The sequence below is a fragment of the Salvelinus fontinalis genome, chromosome 34 (genome assembly GCF_029448725.1).
Source record: "Salvelinus fontinalis isolate EN_2023a chromosome 34, ASM2944872v1, whole genome shotgun sequence".
Classification (NCBI taxonomy): domain Eukaryota; kingdom Metazoa; phylum Chordata; class Actinopteri; order Salmoniformes; family Salmonidae; genus Salvelinus; species Salvelinus fontinalis.
Genome location: NC_074698.1, coordinates 11,569,091 through 11,592,174, shown reverse-complemented (window position 1 = coordinate 11,592,174; position 23,084 = coordinate 11,569,091). Strand labels below are relative to the sequence as shown.

At 41.4% G+C, this 23,084-nt stretch overlaps 1 protein-coding gene across 3 annotated transcripts in view; it reads right to left on the bottom strand.

The window, feature by feature from the left end:
* The window catches only part of LOC129833095 (myocardin-related transcription factor B-like), a 40,849-nt gene extending 28,147 nt beyond the window's left edge, over positions 1-12,702 (bottom strand). For 2 of the 3 annotated variants that reach the window (XM_055897388.1, XM_055897390.1), the window contains exon 1: positions 12,557-12,702. The gene's annotated coding sequence lies outside the window, so the exon portion shown is untranslated. Of the gene's footprint in view, positions 1,929-12,556 lie in introns of those variants that run through there. The other variant, XM_055897389.1, reaches the window with a different exon arrangement.
* Between the last annotated feature and the right edge of the window lie 10,382 nt (positions 12,703-23,084).

Below are 23,084 nucleotides of genomic sequence, written 5' to 3'. Positions count from 1 at the left end.
CACAGAGGGATGGGCAAAAGTGACACACTGATCACTGTAAAGTACCTCAGCTGGATTGCTGCTGTCACATTTATATTTATTGCAAATGATGATAATGAGATACTGAACCCAATGCCTGGACATAAAATCAGTCAATACAATACTACTACTGGTGAGAAAGACGGCAACAAACACTCCTGACTATTAAATACACACCACTGTGTATTTCGTCTGCCAAATATTTGAGTGTAAGAATTGAAGTGAGCCACAGTTCTTTATTCGATATTTCTATTCTATTACTTTCTCCATAGAACAAACCACAGAGCACCAGTAGATGGCGCTGCAGTGCATTAGCTGGAGTGAGTCACTTCGAATTCCTCACTGATGTTGTTGGAAGCCAATTACATGCCATTTTCAAGAATGTTCTGTTCCTAACCCTGGCAGTGCCTTTATTTTCTTTTTATTCAAAATGACTGATCCCTAAAGGACAGGAAACGTCAGCCATGTGTCACCATTGTTATTTCGGTAATTTAGTATATTACTTTCTAACCCAACCTCTATGTTGATGTTTGGGTTTAACTTGATCTTGAAAATGCATTAAGGAAAGTATATTATCAATTAAAATAAACACATATTGGATTATAAGAAGCCCTTTAAAGTAAATTGAAAGTAAATGTTCAATCCCCCATTGATGATTTACAGCACAGTGGTAGAGGAGGAAAATATTTATACTGGGTGAGACAACTTTGAGGTGTTATCTGGGCTTGTAACAGACAGTACGAGAGGGAGCAAGGAGAGGACACTGTCTGGCAGTGCTGCTGTACAACTCAATAGGTCACGGCGCCGCCTTCCAAACTGGAACACAAAGAAAATATATTTTTTGCATTGAATGCCCTTCCCAATCACTTTTTGTGGTATAGGTACAGTGGCTGTGAAATGAGACTACCATTACTTCAACAATGAGAAAATATTCTCTAAAAAGGAAGTGATAGATTAACATGTAAACCAGATTGAGACTTGTTTGTCAGCTTGAAAGTTTGCATCTCATTAGAGTAGGTTGCTGTGGTGACGCTAATTGGTGAGCAGAGTGCAGTGTTGGTTGGGGCTAAACAATAACAGGACAGGTATTTATAGATCAGTGGCTCTTCACTGGAGTGGCAGCCTTAAGATATGGAAAACAGGCACACTGAAGCAATAGGGTCCAGTTGCGACTTCATCTCCCAGAGCGGTCATCCCTCAGGGTCTCTATGCTGCCCCCTACTGATATGCAGTAGCAGTGTGTGGGTAAAATCACTGGGGAAGCCATATTTGCGCATTGGGACCATGATATATAGGCCTAAAGGCAGAGACAATAAGAAGACACAGTGGCAGAATAAATTCAACCACACCTTTGTTTATCACAAAACTGAATAGCAAACTCTGTCCAGTGAAGTCCACGACGCATATTGCATGTAACAGACAGTTACATGACCTACAGCAGGGTCAAGCAAGTTAATGTTTCTGAAATATTCAGACAACTAAACAACTATTAATTTAGAACCATGGAGAGTTCCCGCAAGTCACAAAGAAAACAGGAACTGCCTCCACTATTCCAGCACCATATCAACTTCAACATTTCAACATCATTGAGCATCCTGACCGGTTGCATCAACACCTGGTATGACAACTGCTTATCATCTGACTGTAAGGCGCTACAGAGGGTAGTGCGAACGGCCCAATACATCACTGGGGCCAAGCTTCCTGACATCCAGGACCTATATAATAAGCGGTGTCAGAGGAAAGCCCATAAAATTGTCAGAGACTCCAGTCACCCAAGTTATAGACTTTTCTCTCTGCTACCGCGGCAAGCGGTACCGGAGCGCCAAGTCTTGGACCAAAAAGCTCCTCAACAGCTTCTACCCCCAAGCCATAATACTGCTGAACAATTAATAAAATCGTCACAGGACAATTTACATTGACCCCCCCCCCTCCCTTTTGTACACTGCTGCTACTCGCTGTTTGTTATCTATGCATAGTCACTTCACCCCCACCTACATGTACAGATTACCTCAACTAGCCTGTACCCCCGCACACTGACTCTGTACCGGTGCCCCGTGTATATAGCCTCCAAACTGACTCTGTACCGGTGCCCCGTGTATATAGCCTCCACACTGACTCTGTACCGGTGCCCCGTGTATATAGCCTCCACACTGACTCTGTACCGGTGCCCCGTGTATATAGCCTCCACACTGACTCTGTACCGGTGCCCCGTGTATATAGCCTCCACACTGACTCTGTACCGGTGCCCCGTGTATATAGCCTCCACACTGACTCTGTACCGGTGCCCCGTGTATATAGCCTCCACACTGACTCTGTACCGGTGCCACGTGTATATAGCCTCCACACTGACTCTGTACCGGTGCCCCGTGTATATAGCCTCCACACTGACTCTGTACCGGTGCCCCGTGTATATAGCCTCCACACTGACTCTGTACCGGTGCCCCGTGTATATAGCCTCCACACTGACTCTGTACCGGTGCCCCGTGTATATAGCCTCCACACTGACTCTGTACCGGTGCCCCGTGTATATAGCCTCCACACTGACTCTGTACCGGTGCCCCGTGTACATAGCCTCGTTATTGTTCTTATTGTGTTACTTTTTATTATTACTTTTTATTTTAGTCTACTTGGTAAATATTATCTTAACTTTTCTTGAACTGCACTGTTGGTTAAGGGCTTGTAAGTAAGCATTTCACTATAATGTCTACACCTGTTGTAATAGGCGCATGTGACAAATAACATTTGATTTGATTTGATCATCAAATCACCTCTGCTTAGTCTAATACAGTGACAACTAAAAGACACCAACACCTATTTAGTCCAATCAACGTAAGCTAAATATGATGTGGCTATCCATGGTTCTGATTTCTGTGTGCGTGTGTGCAAATGCGTGTTCATGCAAGTAGCAAAACATGTTGACTCGTCCTACTTGTAGAGAAACACCAATGCCATCCTCCTCTCTTTCATGTTGACGAAACTATCACTTTGTCATACAGTACACACTTTCCTTTTTTGTTGTCCAAGGCTACCTGGCTAAAATGCTTGCTTGCTAGCCTAACTTCCATGCATGGGCAACGTTAGCTAGTTAATATTAGCCTTCTACATCTAGCTACCATACATATTGAACTTCCATCCTCTCAGCCCAGGGGCACAACAATGTATTAATTAATAGTTGGATCAGAATTGCCATTATAATCATATGCCATTAAGGAGAATTAAGTAAAACCACAAGTCCAAATCTCTATATCAATCCATAGCTATTTTAGGAAAGGGACAATTTTAGCTAGCTGGCTAGCCACCAGAGGACGACAACACAACGAGATACACAAATTCAAGTGTTTCTGTCAATGATGTATGCTCTCAATGGGATTTAATAGGAGTGATGCCAAAATCCAAGCTGGCTTCCCTTGACACTTTTTTTTTGGTGCGCCAGGATCATTCACTGTTGAGCTCGCTCAGTTTAGCTCAACGCTGATTGGCACATTTGTATACATTTTTTAATCAAAGGAGGCCAAATGCTCGCTGGCTTCCCATGCCTTCAATGCTACGGCGGCAATGTCTTACTCGTTTGGACCAGACAGCATCAGATAGATGGCCTACACATAGATAGACAGAGGGGCGCTGCTTCGCTCGCTCGGATGCTTTCTCCTGTGAAATACACTCAGCCTCTCGCGAATTGAAGGAAAATTATGAAACACAGAGAGACCAAAGATAAATTAGATTTTCATGAAAAAAAAATATTGGTCATTTCTGGGGGGGAAGCCAAGGCTTCCATGAATCCATGAATACACGCCACTGCTGATATGTCATCTCTCAGTGAGTGGGCATTTAGAAAGGATAAGAAGAAGTGGAAGTTTCAAAAGGTACCATATAAGGAGTAGTGGGGGTTTCAAAAGGAACCATATAAGGAGTAGTGGGGGTTTCAAAAGGAACCATATAAGGAGAGGTGGGGGTTTCTAAAGGAACCATATAAGGAGTAGTGGGGGTTTCAAAAGGAACCATATAAGGAGAGGTGGGGGTTTCTAAAGGAACCATATAAGGACAGGTGGGGGTTTCTAAAGGAACCATATAAGGAGAAACTCAGCCAATTGTGCGCCGCCCTACAGTACTCCCAATCACGGCCAGTTGTGATACAGCCTGGATTCGAACCAGGGTGTCTGTAGTGACGCCTCTAGCACTGAAATGCACTGCCTTAGACCGCTGTGCCACTCGGGAGCACAGCACTAGAAGCGCTGGAATTCCATAACTACTAGAACCGCCATCACTTGATATTTCTATTATTATTATTATTTAAAATATTCAATAATAAATCACTCATTGTAAAATGTATGAATTTTGTTACAAGTTAAGGTAACTATGTGCCAATTTAATGGAGCCAGATGCATAAAAATATATGCCATTTAGCAGCCGCTTTTATCCAAAGCGACTTACAGTCCTGCGTGTATACTTTTTACGTATGGGTGGCTCCAGGAATCAAACCCACAACTCTGGCGATGAAAGCACCATGCTCTACCAACTAAGTCACCCAGATTACATTTATTCTTTAACTAAATTGCCCTTTCAATCCAGATAATTTGGTTTCATGAAAGTGCAATAATCCTGAACTATGAGCGTTAGTTAATTTATGATCCCGTAATCAGCATACCCTGGGTGCGTGTCTGTCCCACTGAGTAACTTGATGCCTAGTTATGACATTACGTACGGGCACATGACAATATTTATCTTCCCATAGATGCCTGAGGCAGATGATTTTGCCTCAGTAAATTACGACCAAGAGGCAGATGAGGGTGTAAACATGTCCGGACAGTGGGCTGCCTGTATGACTCAAGAGCTGACCTCTTCCTGACACAATTAACAACTCTACTATCTCAGCAGGGGGTTGATTCTGTGTAACCCACAAGGCCTACCGGCAGTGGATTGGTTTCACAATAGTGTAGAAATCAATACTTGTCCCCTATAGATTCTTCAAAATACACATGATGCCAACACTAAATCTTTGTCCCTTTGAACTGACACAGCATATCTATTTCATAGGTTCCTTGTGTACCACAAGGTTAAACCCCTAGTGAGCACGAGGCCACCTCTGTTGAGGCCGAGGCGACAGCTCAAAGCCTGCCTCGCCCGAGTTCACTTGCGGTCCTCTGAATTGGGATGTACTGTGTCACTACCTAGGGCAGAAGGTGAGCCACATAGTGCACATGACTAAGCATTGAGTGTCATCGTAGTAAGAATTCCACCCTATCCTGGGGGTTAAAAGTGTCCTCGTGGATCCATGGTCTATTGTGTTTGTCCTCGTGGTTGGTGTAGATGCAGTTTGATGCTAAGTAGCTGAGCCATGTCAAATCTGATCACAGTGCATGGACTCATTTGAGACTTGTTGGGACACATCTGTAGAAAAAAACTAACAGACATGGGAGGCAAAGCCTGTGATCTGATTGTTATCTGGATCATTCATGAGAAGACACAGACAGTGGTGAGATAATAAAAATAAACATTATGTCCTATCAGGAAATAGTGAGACTTAAAAGCAGTTCAGCACAACAGGAGTTAGAACAGAAGAAGTTGAAATGAAAAATCCTCAGTGGTGATGGAAAGAGGATTGTGAGGAATGGGAAAAAACTCAAATATATGTGGAATAGAGAAAAAAATGGTATGTTACCACATTACACATTTATAACTTGAACCTCAATAAACACTCACTGACTCACCACCAGTAAGTCAGAGGAGGTCAACTGTATGGATAAAAATAGCTGACAGGACTCGCCAAAATAAGCTGGGAAAAAGACAGGGAAAAAAGCCTCCTTTTCCATGTGTGTCTCAGGCCATATGGGTCTCACCGCACTCAGAACTGCACAAAAGAAAACAGTGTGAGACTGACTACTGCAGCACTGCAGAAAGAGGAGGGGGACTTCCTCATCCTTAACTCTTCTTCCTCGCCGCACCCAAAAATTCCCCCATTTCAAACACCGTAACTTTCCCATAAGTCTAATAAATTCTCCAGTGGCCATGACTGAGGACTTCACACATGGTGTCTGACCCTCCCACTTCCCTTCCTGGACGGGCCCCTGTAGGGCCCAGGCAGCGGAGCGGGCCGCTGCACTCAGCATTGGATCAGTGGAGGAGGGGGCGGCTGGACCAGCCGACCGCAGACAAAAATAGCCTTCCGCTTGGCCGTTGGCATGTTGGGACTCATGGCGTGGGCCTGGGAGGAGGGAGGGAGTATCTGTTTTGGTCTACAATCACAGTTGGGGAGTGCTGCTCTGCTTTCCAGATGGCAAGTTTCCATTCAAACAATGTTACTGGGAGAGTTTGAGGTCTTCATTTAGTCCAACTAAAATAACCTATGAGGCAGATACTACTGCAATGGCACAGATATACTACACAACACAATGACGTGTGGTCCAATATTACCAAATAGAGATGTAGCCTATACCTCTTGATATTTTACTATTTCAAATTCTAGTATATACATTGCCTTCAGAAAGGATTCATATTTCATACTTATTCCACATTTTGTTGTGTTACAGCCTGAATTCAAATGGGATTAAATTGATTTTTTTCACTCATCCTCCACACAAAACCCCATAATGACAAAGTGAAAACATGTTTTTAGAAATGTTTGCAAATGTATTGAAAATAAAATACAGAACTATCTAATTTATATAAGTATTCACATTCCTGAGTCAATACATGTTAGAACCCCCTTTGGCAGTGATTACAGCTGTGATTTTTTCTGGGTAAGAACTGGATTGTACAATATTTGCCCATTATTCTTTTTCAACTCTTCAAGCTCTGTCAAGTTGGTTGTTGATCATTGCTACAGCCATTTTAAAGTCTTACCATAGATTTAAATGCCGATTTCAGTCAAAACTGTAACAAGGCCACTCAGGAATATTCAATGTCGTTTTTGTAAGCAACTCCGGTGCATATTTGGCCTTGAGTTTTAGGTCATTGTCCTACTGAAAGGTCAACTTGTCTCCCAGTGTCTGTTGATAGCAGACTGAACCAGATTTAGCATGTGCTTAGCTTTATTCTGTTTCATTTTATAAAAAACAAGCATTGCCGATGACAAGCATATCCATAACATGATGCAGCCACAACCATGCTTGAAAATATGAAGAGTGGTACTCAGTGATGTGTTGTGTTGTATTGTATTTGCCACAAACATAATGCTTTGCATTCAAGTTTATTTCCTTGCCCCATTTTTTGCAGTATTACTTTTGTGTGTTATTGCAAATAGGATGCATGTTTTGGAATATTTTTATTCTGTACAGGCTTCCTTCTTTTCACTTTGTCAATTAGCTTAGTATTGTGGAGTAACTACAATGTTGTTGATCCATCCTCAGTTTTCTCCTATCACAGCCATTAGACTCTGTAACTATTTTAAAGTCACTATTGGCCTGATGGTGAAATCCCTGAACGGTTTCCTTCTTCTGGGTGTAGTGACTGATACATCATCCAAAGTGTAATAATAACTTCACCATGCTCAAAGGGATATTCAATGTCTATTTTTGTTTTGTTTTACCCATCTACCAATAGCTGACTTTCTTTGCCAGGCATTGGAAAACTTCCTTGGCCTTTGTGGTTGAATCTGTGTTTGAAATTCGTTGCTCGACAGGGACCTTACAGATAATTGTATGTGTGGGGTACAGAGATGAGGTGATCTTAGGCTTGTGTGTGGCTGCTCGTCCATGGAATCCCATTTCATGAAGTTCCCGACAAACATTACTTGTGCTGACGTTGCTTCCAGAGGCAGTTTGGAGTTCGGTAGATGATTTTTATGCACTACGCGCTTCAGCACTTGGCGGCCCCATTCTGTGTGCTTGTGTGGCCTACCACTGAGCCGTTGTTGCTCCTAGACGTTTCCACTTCACAAAAACAGCACTTACAGTTGACCGGGGCAGCTCAAGAATGGCTGAAATTTGCCCAACTGACTTGTTGGAAAGGCAGCATCCTACGACTGTGCCACGTTGAAAGTCACTGAGCTCTTCAGTAAGGCCATTCTACTGCCAATGCTTGTCTATGCAGATTGCACGGCTGTGTGCTCGATTTTATATACCTGTCAGGAATGGGTGTGGCTGAAATAGCCGAATCCACTAACTTGTAAGGGTGTCCAAGTACTTTTGTATATATAGGGTATAAATATACACATGTATATATATATTTAAAACGTTTAAAAGTAGCAATGGAGACAAGATGCTAGAGTAAAAACATTTTCATAGAGTGAGGACAAAATGAAAATCTGTCTCTTGAAAGAAAGTTGTTTCTTAGAAGCCCAAAGAGGCCATGGAGAGCAGAGACCCATCCCCAGGGGCCTTACTGTGTTTGTGAGTGGACAAAGTGCTGCTGAATCTAAGTGTCCTTTGTGTATCACAATCACCAGCCTGCAATGCCTTCGATTCACTGCTCATCACTAGCACTCACTGCCCTTAGATTGGCATGCTGTTCATGTTACTGAAATTGATGCTGTGCCATAGAAATGTAATGCCGGGAATCAGGTCTAACCGCATAGGGAATCGGGATGATGTCAACCGGGAATATTTCACTGGAGGCTAGTACCTCATGAGGTGGGAACATGTCAAACAAATTCACTGGAACCGACAATCCACTCAACCCAAATAAAAATGAGGAACAAATGTTTGTCATGACTTTCTGAATCATGTTCACACAGAAAACATGTCGCTCTTGTATTATTCATATTACATTCAAGTCTGTTCGCATGGGCCCAACAAGGTGCTGTATACACTTACGATTCCCCAGAAACGACTAGGAATAACATTTATTCATTGGAATAAATGGTGACAATAACGGCGTCAGAACAGTGTAACAGGCCTCCTGCCTGAATACGGACAGACAGCACAGTAGGGCTGAGAAAACACAACCCAGAACACCAGGGAACCACCATGTCTGGCCTGCCCTCTCCCTGCACTGTGCTGCCTCACTATGAATACCCAGAGATGGGTAGTATATCTGTTACATGTATTTGAAATACACAATTAAGTATTTTGTCATTTGAATTACACTGGGCCGAACAACACCAACGTATTTGGTAATTGTTTTCAAAATACGTAAAAGTTTTCTTTATCATTTTTTTTTCATAGCATTTTGTGCATTTGGTGCCCCACCTTTCACCCTGCATTGGTATCAGAAGTCTGATGGCACTATGGAGTGATAAGAACACCTGCTAAATGAACTAAATATACACTGAGTGTACAAAACATTAAGAACACCTGCTCTTTCCATGACATAGACTGACCGGTGAATCCAGGTGAAAACTATGATCCCTTATTGACGTCCACTTCAATAAAATTCACTTCAATCAGTGTAGATGAAGGGGAGGAGACAGGTTAAAGAAGGATTTTTAAGCCTTGAGACAATTGAGACATGGATTGTGTATGTGTGCCATTCAAAGCGTGAATGGGCAAGACAAAATATTTAAGTGCTTTTGAACAGGGTAATGTAGTAGCTGTCAGGTGTGAGTGTGAGTGTGTCAAGAACTGCAATGCTGCTGGATTTTTCATGCTCAAGAGTTTCCCGTGTGTATCAAGAATGGTCCACCACCCAAAGGACATTCAGACAACTTGACACAACTGTTGGAAGCATTGGAGTCAATATGGGCCAGCAACCCTTTGAAATGCTTTCCTCGCCTTGCCCTGACAAATTGCCCTGACAAATTGAGGCTGTTCTGCAGACAAAGGGGGCGCAACTCAATATTAGGAATGTTTTAGGTCCTAAGCTCTAAGTTCCTCAGTGTAACACATCACTAAGGACCTATCATGGTCCAAACACACCAACACAGTTGTGAAGAGAGCACGACCGGTGGCTGAAAATATTTGGCATGGGACATCAGATCCTCAAAAAGTTCTACAGCTGCACAATCGAGAGCATCTTGACTGACTGCATCACCGCTTGGTATGGCAACTGCTTGGCATCCGACCGCAGGTCACTACAGAGGGTAGTGCGTATCGCCCAGTGTATCACTGGGGTCGAGCTCCCTTCCATACAGGAACTCTATACAGTGGTCCTTCCTTTAAAAGTGGTGGCGTACTGTAGCACAGCTTGCAGGGTGCCGCAGAATTCTATGGCACGTTATTTAAGTGTCAGCCATTGTTGCCAGAATGACACAATTTACCACAATATGCCACCATCTACCACAAATGGTAGCGGCATAAGTTCAAAACTTTTAAAGGAAGAACCACTGTACCAGGCGGTGTCAGAAGAAGGCCCAAAGAATTGTCAAAGTCTCCAGTCACCCAAGTCACAGACTGTTCTCTCTGCACCAGGTCTAGGTCTAAAAGGCTTCTTAACAGCTTCTACACCCAAGAAATAAGACTTCTGAACAGCTGATCAAAGGGCTATCCAGACCCCTCTTTTACTCTGTTGCTACTCTCTATTATTATCTATGCATAGTCATTTTAACTCTACCTACAATTACATATTACCTCAATTACCTTGACTAACCGGTGCCTCCGCACATTGACTCTGTACCGGTACCCCCCCTGTATATAGCCTCACTATTGTTATTTTAATTATTCGTTACTTTTATTTAACATTTTTACTTAACACCTTTTTTCTTAAAACTTCTTAAAGCATTGTTGGTCAAGGGCTTGTAAGTAAGCATTTCACTGTAAGATCTACACCTGTTGTATCCGGTGTATGTGACAAATACAATTTGATTAGATTTGTATCTTATCTTTTACTCTGCATTGTTGGAAATGGACCCTCGACGCAAACTGAACTTCTCACCAGCCCTGCAAAAACACTGCAACATGAACTACTGAATGAGTGTGAGAACATTGATGCTGTCCAGGCTAGCTGCTTCAATAAACAGACTTTAAATATACAACTTTGCCCTTTTGTAGACCCTTGTAAAACTGTAGTGTAAACACACTTCTTTCATTAGTTGCAATGGGCCCATTTCATATTGCCAGATACAGTAACATTGACAGAAAACGGTAGCAAAGGAAAAAAAGGAGTGTGCCATTTTCCAGGTGGTCTACCCTTCAAGAGTTTGTAACTGATTTGACAATTTACTTTGTATAGCATTGCATCTGCAACAGTGCAACAGAGATTAAATAAATAATGAAAGGACGTTTATGACAGTGGACAGTCATGTAACATACATGTTTTCCATCTCTCTCAAATTCAACATGAAATGCAGAACACACAGCACCCCTCTCTCTCTCTCTCTGCATTCATTGGCTGTCATCTCCCCAGAGCTGATTGACTTCCTGCCTCCACTTTGGAAAACAGTTAAGCTACCCTGATTACAACCGTTTCCTTCCTCCATCCCTCACAGTGCTGCTGGCTCTGATGGATACATGAATTACTCAGGCCCAACACCCACAGTCACATCCATGTGCATCATACAGTGGTGAAAGGGTGCTGGGAGAGCAATCTGGCTCAATCTAGGACCTGTTTTCCCTTGAGAGACGCTTATGGTTACATGGGTTTGTTTGGTGAGTGAGATTTCAAAACGAATAAAGTGTGAAAAGACTTATGTTGTGTTTGTTGACAGTGTTAAGCGGCATATAAACTCCCAGAGTTTTAACAGAACATCTCGGATGCTTATCAACAGATCTTTCAAAACATACTACTCCAAAAGCTTACACACGTTCATGACCTTGAGCGGCACATATTTTCAGCATTTGGAGTTAATCCTTAAAGCGTCAATCAGCGGTAGAAACAATAAGGAACTAGAAACAGAGCTGCCATGTCTATCAACATCATCTTGATTTGATTTGACAATAACAAAGCGCGGTTCCCCACCTCTAGTTCAGTAAAAAGTTAAGGGATGGGGCTGGGGAAATGTAACCTCTCAAATTCATAGACATAGCTATGGACTCAAGGACTGACAATCCATGATATCGAAATGATCGTTTTAACCATGTTTGTTAACCTTTTCTTTGTTTACAAATGTTGGAGTAAAACAAGCTTATATTTTGGGTTCTGATGTAGTATGACAGTTGAACTAAGCTCATGAAGCATTAACAGGTTATATTCTTCTAGAATCAACGCGTACATATCATGCATGTTTTAGTCAAAAATCGATGTAGCGACTGCTGATTGCGCCTTTTAACATTGAAAAAGACTTCATCACATAAGAACACTACATCTAATCTAATCTAGCTCAAATCACCCCACCACGAGCTGTACTTAATTGGTGACAAATGCACGTGTGGGACCTATTGTCAAGTAACGTTAGATACACTATTTCAAAATGTCAGGTGTGTTAGGTTACCTAATAAATTATCAGAAAAGTTGCATGGTATTGTGTTGTTAAATACTGGTCACGAACAATCGTTTTTCAACATAAACTCAACATACAAAACCTGCCATTATCGTGAAAATAGACTGTCAAGATCTGCCATGATGTTTTTGCCAAATCTAACCCCGCGACATTGTATCCACTGCTCATCACTTATTATTGCACCGTTACAATGCATCACCAAAGCAACCAGTGGCACTGGTGCATTTCGAAACTGCCATGAAAAACAGTGACAGTAGAATTATTGAAACATTGACATGCAAATCTTACCGATTTTCCTTTGAGTTCGTTGGTATTTGTCTCGATGGAACGGAATAGTCGCTTGTTTGAGATGATTAATAAATAAATATCTATTTGTTTTTCTTCGGTGAAAGTGAAATTGTTGGTCTTGGAAAAAGATGGCTGCTCCTCCGCTGGAGTCGATGATGTAATCTGAATTTAACCCTTTGATGTGTTCAATAGAAGTGTTTAACCCTGCTCCATCTCATTATGAATTCAATAAACCCTTCAGAATTGTTTTAAAATCACTGCATCATTTGTAAATGTTTGATATACAGTCAGGTCCATGATTATTGGCACCCTTGATAAAGATGAGCAAAAAATACTGTATAAAATAAATAATACAAATACTGAGCGATATTATATGCTCAAAAAAATTGGGAAATAAAAAAAAGTACTAATACAATTGGACAGAAAAAGTGATTTTGTTAAGCAAGTATTAAAAATAATCAAAAAATATCTAAATTTTTGGCACCCCTGGCTTCATTAAGTAGAAAATAATCCCATACCTCCTTTAAAATATGATGGTGGATATTTGATGTTATGGGGTTATTTTGCTTCCACTGGTCCATGCTGGGGCCATGTTAAGGTCATCGGCATCATGAACTTTACCCAGTACCAGGATGTTTTTAGCCAAAGACCTGGTTGCCTCTGGCAGGAGGCTGAAACTTGGCCGCAAGTGGATCTTCCAGCAACACAGTAACCCCAAGCATATCACATTCCACAAAGAAATGGTTCATTGGCCACAGAATCAACATTTTGCAATGCCCATCTCAGTCTCCAGACTTGGACCCCATTGGAAACCTGTGGTTTGACTTGAAGAGGGCAGTCCATAAGAGCAGAGGAAGGATATCAAGGATCTGGAAAGATGCTGTACGGAGGAATAGTCTAAGATCCCTCTCAATGTGTTCTCCAATGTTATAAAACATTTTTGAAAAAAGGCTCATTGCCGTTATCCTCACAAGGTAAAGTATTAAAAGATATTGAAAACAGGGGGTGCCAATAATTTTGACCCCTATCTTTGAGATTTAAAAAAAAGTATTTGTTAAATGTATTAAAGAGCCGTGATACTATCATGAGCAGTGTCCGGGTTTCTTATTTTTTCTCATCTTATTCAACTGTTACTATGCACCTGCAAAAAAGATAGCTCAGATGTGTGAGTGCCTTTTGAGCAATTGTATTAGTATGATTAATATAATTTCCCATTTTTTTAGCATACAATATATCTCAGTATTTGTCAGTGGTGAAAGTACTTAAGTAAAAATACTTGAAAGTACTACTTAAGTCGTTTTTGGGGTATCTGTACTTTACTATACTATTTATATTTTAGACAACTTTGACTTTTACTTCACTACAGTCTTGAAGAAAAGTATACACTTTTACTCCATACATTTTACCTGACACCCAAAACTACTCATTACATTTTGAAATGCTTAGCAGGACAATACAATGGTCTAATTCACACACTTATCAAAAGAACATCCCTGGTTATCCCTACCGCCTCTGATCTGGTGGACTCACTAAACACCATGCTTCGTGGTGTTCTGAGTGTTGGAGGGTGCCCCTGGCTATCTGTAAATAAATAAAAAACAAGCACTGTATGCCGTCTGGTTTCCTTAATATAAGGAATTTGAAATTATTTATACTTTTACTTTTGATACTTAAGTAAATTGTATTAATTACATTTACGTTTGATACTGAAGTATATTTAAAACCAAATACTTTTAGACTTTTACTCAAGAAGTATTTTACTAGGTGACTCACTTTTACATGAGACTTGAGACAAAGCAAACTGGCCCTAACCAGAATAGAAAGAGGAGTGGGTGGCTCCGGTGCACAACTGAGAAAGAGGACAAGTACATTAGAGTGTCTTGTCCTCAACTGGCAGCTTCATTAAATAGTACCCGCAAAACACCAACCTCAACGTCAACAGTGAAGAGGCGACTCCGGGATGCTGGCTTTCTAGTCAGAGTTCCTCTGTCCGGTGTCTGAGTTCTTGTGCCCATCTTAATCTTTTCTTTTAATTGGCCAGTCTGAGATATGGCTTTTTCTTTGCAACTTCTGCCTAGAAGTACAGCATCCCGGAGTTGCCTCTTCACTGTTGACGTTGAGACTGGAGTTTTGTGGGTACTATTTAATGAAGGTGCCAGTTGATGACTTGTGAGGTGTCTGTTTCTCAAACTAGAGACTCTAATGTATTTGTTGTCTTGCTGAGTTGTGCACCGGGGCCTCCCACTCTTTCTATTCTGGTTAGAGCCAGTTTGAGCTGTTCTGTGAAGGGAGTAGTACACAGCGTTGTACAAGATATTCAGATTCTTGGCAATTTCTCGCATGGAATAGCCTTCATTTCTCAGAACAAGAATAGACTGATGAGTTTCAGAAGAAAGGTTTTTGTTTCTGGCCATTTTGAGCCTGTAATCGAACACACAAATGCTGATGCTCCAGATACTCAACTAGTCTAAAGAAGGCCAGTTTTATTGCTTCTTTAATCAGAACAACCGTTTTCAGCTGTGCAAACATAATTGCAAAAGGGTTTTCTAATGATCAATTAGCCTTTTAAAATGATAAACTTGGATTAGCTAACACAACGTGCCATTGGAACACAGGAGTGATGGTTGCTGATAATGGGCCTCTGTATGCCTATGTAGATATCCCATTAAAAATCAGCCGTTTCCAGCTACAATATTCATTTACAACATTAACAATGTCTACACTGTATTTCTGATCAATTTGAGGTTATTATAATGGGGGAAAAAATGTGCTTTCTTTAAAAAACAAGGACATTTCTAAGTGACCCCAAACTTTTGACCTGAACGGTAGTGCATGTGAATTGATATCAGAACACAGAATGTGAACAGACAATTTTACATTTACATTTAAGTCATTTAGCAGACGCTCTTATCCAGAGCGACTTACAGAGCGACTTACAAATTGGAAAGTTCATACATATTCATCCTGGTCCCCCCGTGGGAATTGAACCCTGGTCCCCCCGTGGGAATTGAACCCACAACCCTGGCGTTGCAAGCGCCATGCTCTACCAACTGAGCCACACGGGACCAATGAATGTTTATTTGACAGGTTTATCAGTTTTTAATTGAGAGGCAACTCTTGTTTCCAATTTGGCACAGCATTTATCTTATGTGCAGTGTAGTTCTTATAAAACACTAATCCAATAGCTCCCATTAATTCATAGTATGAAAATAACTATTTTTGATCAAATAACTAGAATAAATCAGTATTTGATCCACTATTTATTGATGACAATATTGTTGCATCACTTATTTCAGACCATTGATGCCCTACTCAGAAGTTTAGAGGCCATCAAATACTAAAATGTTCTTTATACTATACTGCCATCTAGTGTGAGTTACCAGGTTGCTAATGAAAATTACTCCTGGAATGTTTATTTTACCTTTATTTAACTAGGGTAGTCAGTTAAAAACAAATTATTTTTTTCAATGGCGGCCTTAGAACAGTGGGTTAACTGCATTGTTCAGGGGCAGATAACAGATTTTTATCTTGTCAGCTTGGGGATTCAATCTTGCAAACTTTCGGTTACAAATCCAACACTCCAACCACTAGGCTACCTGCCACCCCATGAACATAGCATAGTGCCCAGAGCATGATGGGGAAAGAACTGTATGTATGACACACCGTGTCATGAATTTGGTACCTTAGGACTGTGCCAGTTCACTGTGCTAAAGCCCAGGCATAAGGTGGAGCTAATAGAAAGGTTCAGGTCTCAGGCATAGTCACTCATCACTCGAGTGTTGTTCAACGAACCATCACCTCTACATAGGACATGACTTTGGATATACACTACCATTCAAAAGTTTGGGGTCACTAAGAAATGTCCCTGTTTTTTAAAGAAAAGCAATTTTTTTTGTCCATTAAAATGACATCAAATTGATCAGAAAAACAGTGCAGACATTGTTCATGTTGTAAATGACTATTGTAGCTGGAAACAGCAGATTTTTTATGGAATATCTACATAGGCGTACTGAGGCCCATTATCAGCAACCATCATTCCTGTGTTCCAATGGCACGTTGTGTTAGCTAATCCAAGTTTATCATTTTAAAAAGGCTAATTTATCATTAGAAAACCTTTTTTCAATTATGTTAGCACAGCTGAAAACTGTTGTTCTGATTAAAGAAGCAATAAAACTGGCCTTCTTTAGACTAGTTGAGTATCTGGAGCATCAGCATTTGTGGGTTTTTATTACAGGCTCAAAATGAAACAAAGATCTTTATTCTGAAACTCGTCATTCCATTCTTGTTCTGAGAAATGAAGGCTATTTCATGTGAGAAATTGCCAAGAAACTGAAGAACTTGTATAATGCTGTGTACTACTCCCTTCACAGAACAGCTCAAACTGGCTCTAACCAGAATAGAAAGAGGAGTGGGAGGCCCCGGTGCACAACTGAGCAAGAGGACAAGTACATTAGAGTGTCTAGTATGAGAAACAGACGCCTCACAAGTCCTCAATTGGCAGCTTCATTAAATAGTACCCGCAAAACACCAGTCTCAACGTCAACAGTGAAGAGGCAATTCCAGGATGCTGGCCTTCTATGCAGAGTTGCAAAGAAAAAGCCATATCTCAGACTGGCCAATAAAAATATAAGATTAAGATGGGCAAAAGAACTCAGACACTTAATAGAGGAACTCTGCCTAGAAGGTCAGCATCACTAGACTGACGATGCCACTAGACTGACGAGTTTCAGAAGAAAGTTATTTGTTTCTGGCCATTTTGAGCCTGTAATCGAACCCACGAATGCTCATGCTCCAAATACTCAACTAGTCTAAAGAAGGCCAGTTTAATTGCTTCTTTAATCAGAACAACAGTTTTCAGTTGTGCTAACATAATTGCAAAAGGGTTTCTAATGATCAATTAGCCTTTTAAAATGATATACTTGGATTAGCTAACACAACGTGCCATTGGAACACAGGAGTGATGGTTGCTGATAATGGTTCTCTGTTCGCCTATGTAGATATTCCATAAAAAATCTGCCGTTTCCAGCTACAATAGTCATTTACAACATGACCAATGTCTATACTGTATTTCTGATCAATTTGATGTCAAAAACAAGGACATTTCCAAGTGACCCCAAACTTTTGAACGATAGTGTATATTTCTAGAGCAATCAAAGATGAGATTCCACTCGCTATAAACCATTTAATTCCAATGAGAAATGTAAAAGAGATAGTGCTTGTAGATTGCGTATAGTGTGGAGTGCATGTGCGGTTCATATTCATCTTGGAGAGATAGCGGTTGATTCTTTTCTCCTCACACACGAGAGCACACATGATCGCATGCTGTGGTATGAGTCATGAGAGGAGTTGCTCTCCCATGTCTTTGTTCCCTTTGCCGCTGCTATTCCATTGCTACTGCTGGAACCTGACTGACACGTGTCCTGCAAAGCAAAGCCCACACTTTTGTCATTGTCGTGTGAGTCTTAATCATCGGCCCCAAGAATAGCAGGAGCCAATGGGGGGGGTGGGGGGGGGGGGGGGGGGGTGGAGGAGGCTGCCCCTCACTGAGGGACCAAATGCCAACCCTATCACTAGTAGGAGGAGTGGTTATGTGTGAAGTGACTCATCTCTGTGGTCTGTCTTTTCCAGCCCTGCAGCCTTTCATTCCCTCGCTGATCCAGATGGCGAGAGAAAAACTGGGAGGCGAAGGAGGAACCATAGAGTGGGACTGTGTGTGACACTACAGGAGCCTAGAATGTGTAGGGACTGTCATCAGAGCCCTGGTGGGTGGACAAGTGGAGCCTTCTGTTATAAAGAATACACTTGGTGTTTTAACAGTAGCTTACATAGGATAGAGACATCATTTAGTTGATGTAAACCCAGACAGTAATGTGTCACTATGTATTTGCTTTGTGCTCACTGGTGGTGCATGAGATCCAGGACATTTTTCTAGAAGTGATTTACGGAATCAGAAGAAAACAACACATTGTCATTTTGGGATTTATTCTCACTAAGTCACAAGGGGGCAGTATAGTATTCCTAAAGAGACGACTATGGATTTATTTGACGTCTACATTTTATCTGGGACACTGCAAGTTTTGATGTCGTGGCATTAAATCACCTGAACAGAATGATTACTTAAAAATGCCTTTTCAATTCACGTCGTTTGTTCTCTCTGTCTTAAAATTTCTGCCATTTATAAGGAGAGAGGACTGAGTGGTTATGATTATGGTCTGTGCTATTATTATTTGGTATGATTCAGACACTATCATCTTTTTCGGTCAACAGTAGCCTACATAATACATCCCCAGCTCTGACTCAATGTCACTCCTACAATCAAGATGAAGTTTCACAAAGCTGGGTTGTCACCTTCCTTGAGTACACACAGCGTCGCAAGCTGCAACTGTGCTCCTGACACCATCCCTGCCCCCAGAATCTGTTACCATAACAGACAGTCACACCCCAGTGCCCAGCAAAGTGACTCAAAGGCAACTAAGTCTTCAGCACACAAGCCACAGGGCTCACGGATGATGTTCACTGTTGTGTGGAAATGTGTCGTGACTCGTAGCAGAAATGCCCATGACTACGTTACTTGCATTCATAAGTCGAAAAGGCATTCCAAACTCATGTTTAATTCATGAGTCGAAAAGGCATCCCAAACTCATGTTTAATTCATGAGTCGAAAAAGGCATCCCAAACACGTGTTTATTAGCATGGCAAAGAGGACTAATGCTTTCAGGAAGGACATCAACTACTGTCCAGTAAGAATCTCTGGTAACGTAGCTCCTGTAAAATAGCTATTGGCAGATGCGAAACACTGATCCATGTCAGTCTCGAGACTGTCTCCTATCAACATATGGTAACAGTATTCAGTCGAGGTAGAAAAGAGGAAGCAGACATATTCTGAGGCTCGTCAAATACTGGGGGTGCAAGCCAAGTCTAAACATCTGAAATGCATTTCAATTAAGTTGAATAATAATCAATACATTAGGAAAAGGTCTCAACAAATGAAGGAAACTAACGGAGAAAACGAAAAAGCCCTAGTTAACGTGATTGCATTAAAGACCACTGTGATTGTGATGAACAATGCAATTTCAGATAAATTAACAGAAAATAGCAATCTAGTTACTAGTAAGTGACTCAACAAGTGTATTCAAATCAAATGTCGAACCCATTATGGAGGAATTGTAGAGGTGCAGGAGTAGAGGCTGAATACTAAGGCTTTCTTCAGTGAAAATGTAATGAAATAATGGTCCAACGAACCTCAAAAGCTCCTTGGTATTCTAAGGTGTTTACCTAGTAGGTTGAAAGATTCCACAGAGTGCAGATCACTTTAGAATAGAATAAATAGAATAAAACAAGATGTTCTCTCCATTCAGTTTTTTTGGTGTATGTGTTTAACAACATCTCCAAGTCTTCTCGTGATCTCAGTTAAAGCCTGGACCAGTACAGCGGAGAATATTCTACAATGTACTGCAATTACAATGTAATTACTTATGTTAAAGTTAGGTGTTACGAATGGAGGGTTTTTCGTCGGGGTTCTTTGGCTACTGTTCAATGGATGCTGCTGTGGCAGACTCAGTAGTACCTGTGGCTGGACATTCAGTGGACTAATTATCATCACTTCAGTATCAGACTAATTTGTTAATGGCAGTTAATTGGGTGGCTATTAAATTATCTGGGCTAATTGCAGTACAGGGGTTATTTTAATGATTCCAAGGCAATTATACATGCCATTTACAATTTGGCCTAAACTTGAAAAGCTATATTTTGTCGGCATACACTGAGTGCACAAAACATCAAGGACACCTACTTTTAGCATGACAGACTGACCAGTTGAATCCAGCTGAAAGCTATGATCCCTTATTGATGTCACTTGTTAAATCCACTTCAATCAGTGTAGATGAAGGGGAGGAGACAGGTTAAAGAAGGATTGTTAAGCCTTGAGACAATTGAGACATGGATTGTGTATGTGTGCCATTCAGAGGGTGAATGGGCAAGACAAAATATTGAAGTGCCTTTGAACAAGGTATGGTACTGAAGTAGGTGCTAGGAGTGTGAGTGTGTCAAGAACTGCTGGGTTTTTCACGCTCAACAGTTTCCTGTGTGTATCAAGAATGGTCCACCACCCAAAGGACATCCAGCCAACTTGACACAACTGTGGTAGGCATTGGAGTCAACATCCCTGTGGAAAGTTTTCGAAACCTTGTAGAGTCCATGCCCCGATGAATTGAGTTTGTTCTGAGGGCAAAATGAGGGGAGGGGGGAGATGTCCTCAATGTTTTGTACACTCAGTGTATAGTCCAGTAAGTCCAAATGTTGCATTCAAACTTTGCAATCAAATATCTACACAGAAAACAACATCCCAACAAAAGACTACTTTTAGCCATAATTCTGATGTTGTTGCAGCTATAACAAGGTTGTCAGATTCAATTCAGCCCAACCAAACGACTTGAGCAATAAAACCTGGAAAACATTGTGCACAGGAAAAACAACAGCAGAGATATATGACTTGGGGAAAGTACATTTGCAGGGAGAAAGTAAATAGGAGCAAAATAAATAGACATCCTTGCTGTGGTGAAAAACTGCCATGACAGACGCTAAGGTAAAAAAAGAGCTACATTTGTTGGAAACGTAAATAGGGAGGTATGTCAGCCTTGAGAAAGATGGGGGATGTTTGAGCAGCCTGTCAGACGGTGACAGAAGCTGTGCTTTGAAATGCAGCGGTAGTGTCACCAGCTCATTAAATGAATCTAACATATCCAACAAGATGAAATGTATGCATGTTTTATGGAAGCAAAATTTGAAAAGGAGAGTAAACTTTTGTTTGATGATCCCTGATAAAAAAAACTAAAGTCGCAACTTGACTTGAAACAGGGGAGGCACTTAGAGGAAGCACATAGACTCAAAGCCAAAACCAAACAGTTTGGTTTCCAACTGCAGGGAGGAATCACAGATAGGGACATTGTCAAATTGACGATGCAGGAGGTCATCCAGCTCATACTGAGTGTACACAGATATCTGTTTTCAGTATGCACCTATTCATGCATGCAAGCTATTCCGAGGCAGTTGTGCAAGAAAAAAAGGTTAACTCTAGCCCTGGTTTCATTTGGAAGAATAAGCCAGCCTACTACCTTCTGTGTCTCAGTCGGCTGCCAGGCTGCCAAATTCTGACAGAGTACAGGCTTGAGGGATACGATTTGCTCCATTAAAATGTGTGGGCCGTAAATAGATGGCCTGATCGAAGAGTTTGTGTTTCGTGTTACAGTGCACTGGAGACCCAAGCCCCTGCAATACAGCAGCCACAGCCTTCACTGATGTCCTCATTAGCAGGCTGGGTCTAAACTCATCCCAGATAACATGAGATGGGATTCCTGTAGGACGCTTATCAGGGTCACATTATCATGCAGTACTGTATGTGTTTGTCACTAGTTATGTAGACTGCTATAGAGGGTATCACTGAGGACCTGAAATTAACTTAGTGGGGTGATCCAATAAAGCGTATTGCATGTTGCAGATATTGTGCCAGTGTAGTGGACATGAGTCGGTCATGGTCACGTGATGAGGTAGCCCCACCCTCGATCTTCAAAAGCAGTGTCTGCCCTCAGCCTAAGAGGGAATTTCCTCTTGGTCTAATACGTTGGTTGATCCTGTGGTAGAGTCGGGTTCATATCCCGCATGTTATACCGGTTAGACCGGTATGTTAAACATATTTCATCTGTACTTAATGCAAATTGAATCTTCTGTGTTGGCATGGTGTTTTGGGAGAGTTTCTTCTTCATCAGAACATGTTGACAATACCTCTTCACTGTCTCCACATGTGAGCTGCTTGGAAAACCGAAACCATGGCTTACAGTGACTCCTCCAATTCTATCAGGTCTGGTATTTGGTTCTTGTCTGATATGCGGTATGTGCTTAGTGAGAAACATGAGCACAGTACATTCCACATACACATTCATTTTCCTACTGGGTGGAAAATGTGGTTCTAACAGGGTTTGAATACAGAAATGAATATTGTCTCAAAATTAGCTTGGACAGAGATTAAGTATTTATCTTTGGTCGTAGTGTATACAGGGATCTGGGTGTGGGCCTCAGCACCAAAGGTCTTGGTCTGGACCTTGGTCTTGCCAACCAATGTCTTTGTCTGTGTCTCAACTAATGGTCTGACAAGGCCACAGTCTTGGTGGTTTCTCATTAAATGACTGAAAAATGATCTCTAGTCAGAGTTCTGTGGCTCAGAAGGAGTGACAGAGCACACTACGTTTGAAGGAATTTCTATTCAGTGTCTCATTCAGGTTGACGTTCTCTTTCCCCTTCAGGTATTCACAAAGCAATGTGTCAGTGCATTTCTAGAGCGTAGCATTGCTTTCTGGGGCCAGAAAATCGAAAACAAAAACCAGCAGCAATAAGCCTGGCAGAGCTCACCAGTACACCACACCTGGGAGCAGTAGAGAATGGGCATTCACATGTCGTTGTCACAGTGAGTCACATTTGACTGGGAAGCCTTTCAAGGTTCTCAACAGCACAGCTCTGTGTAGTATCTCCACTT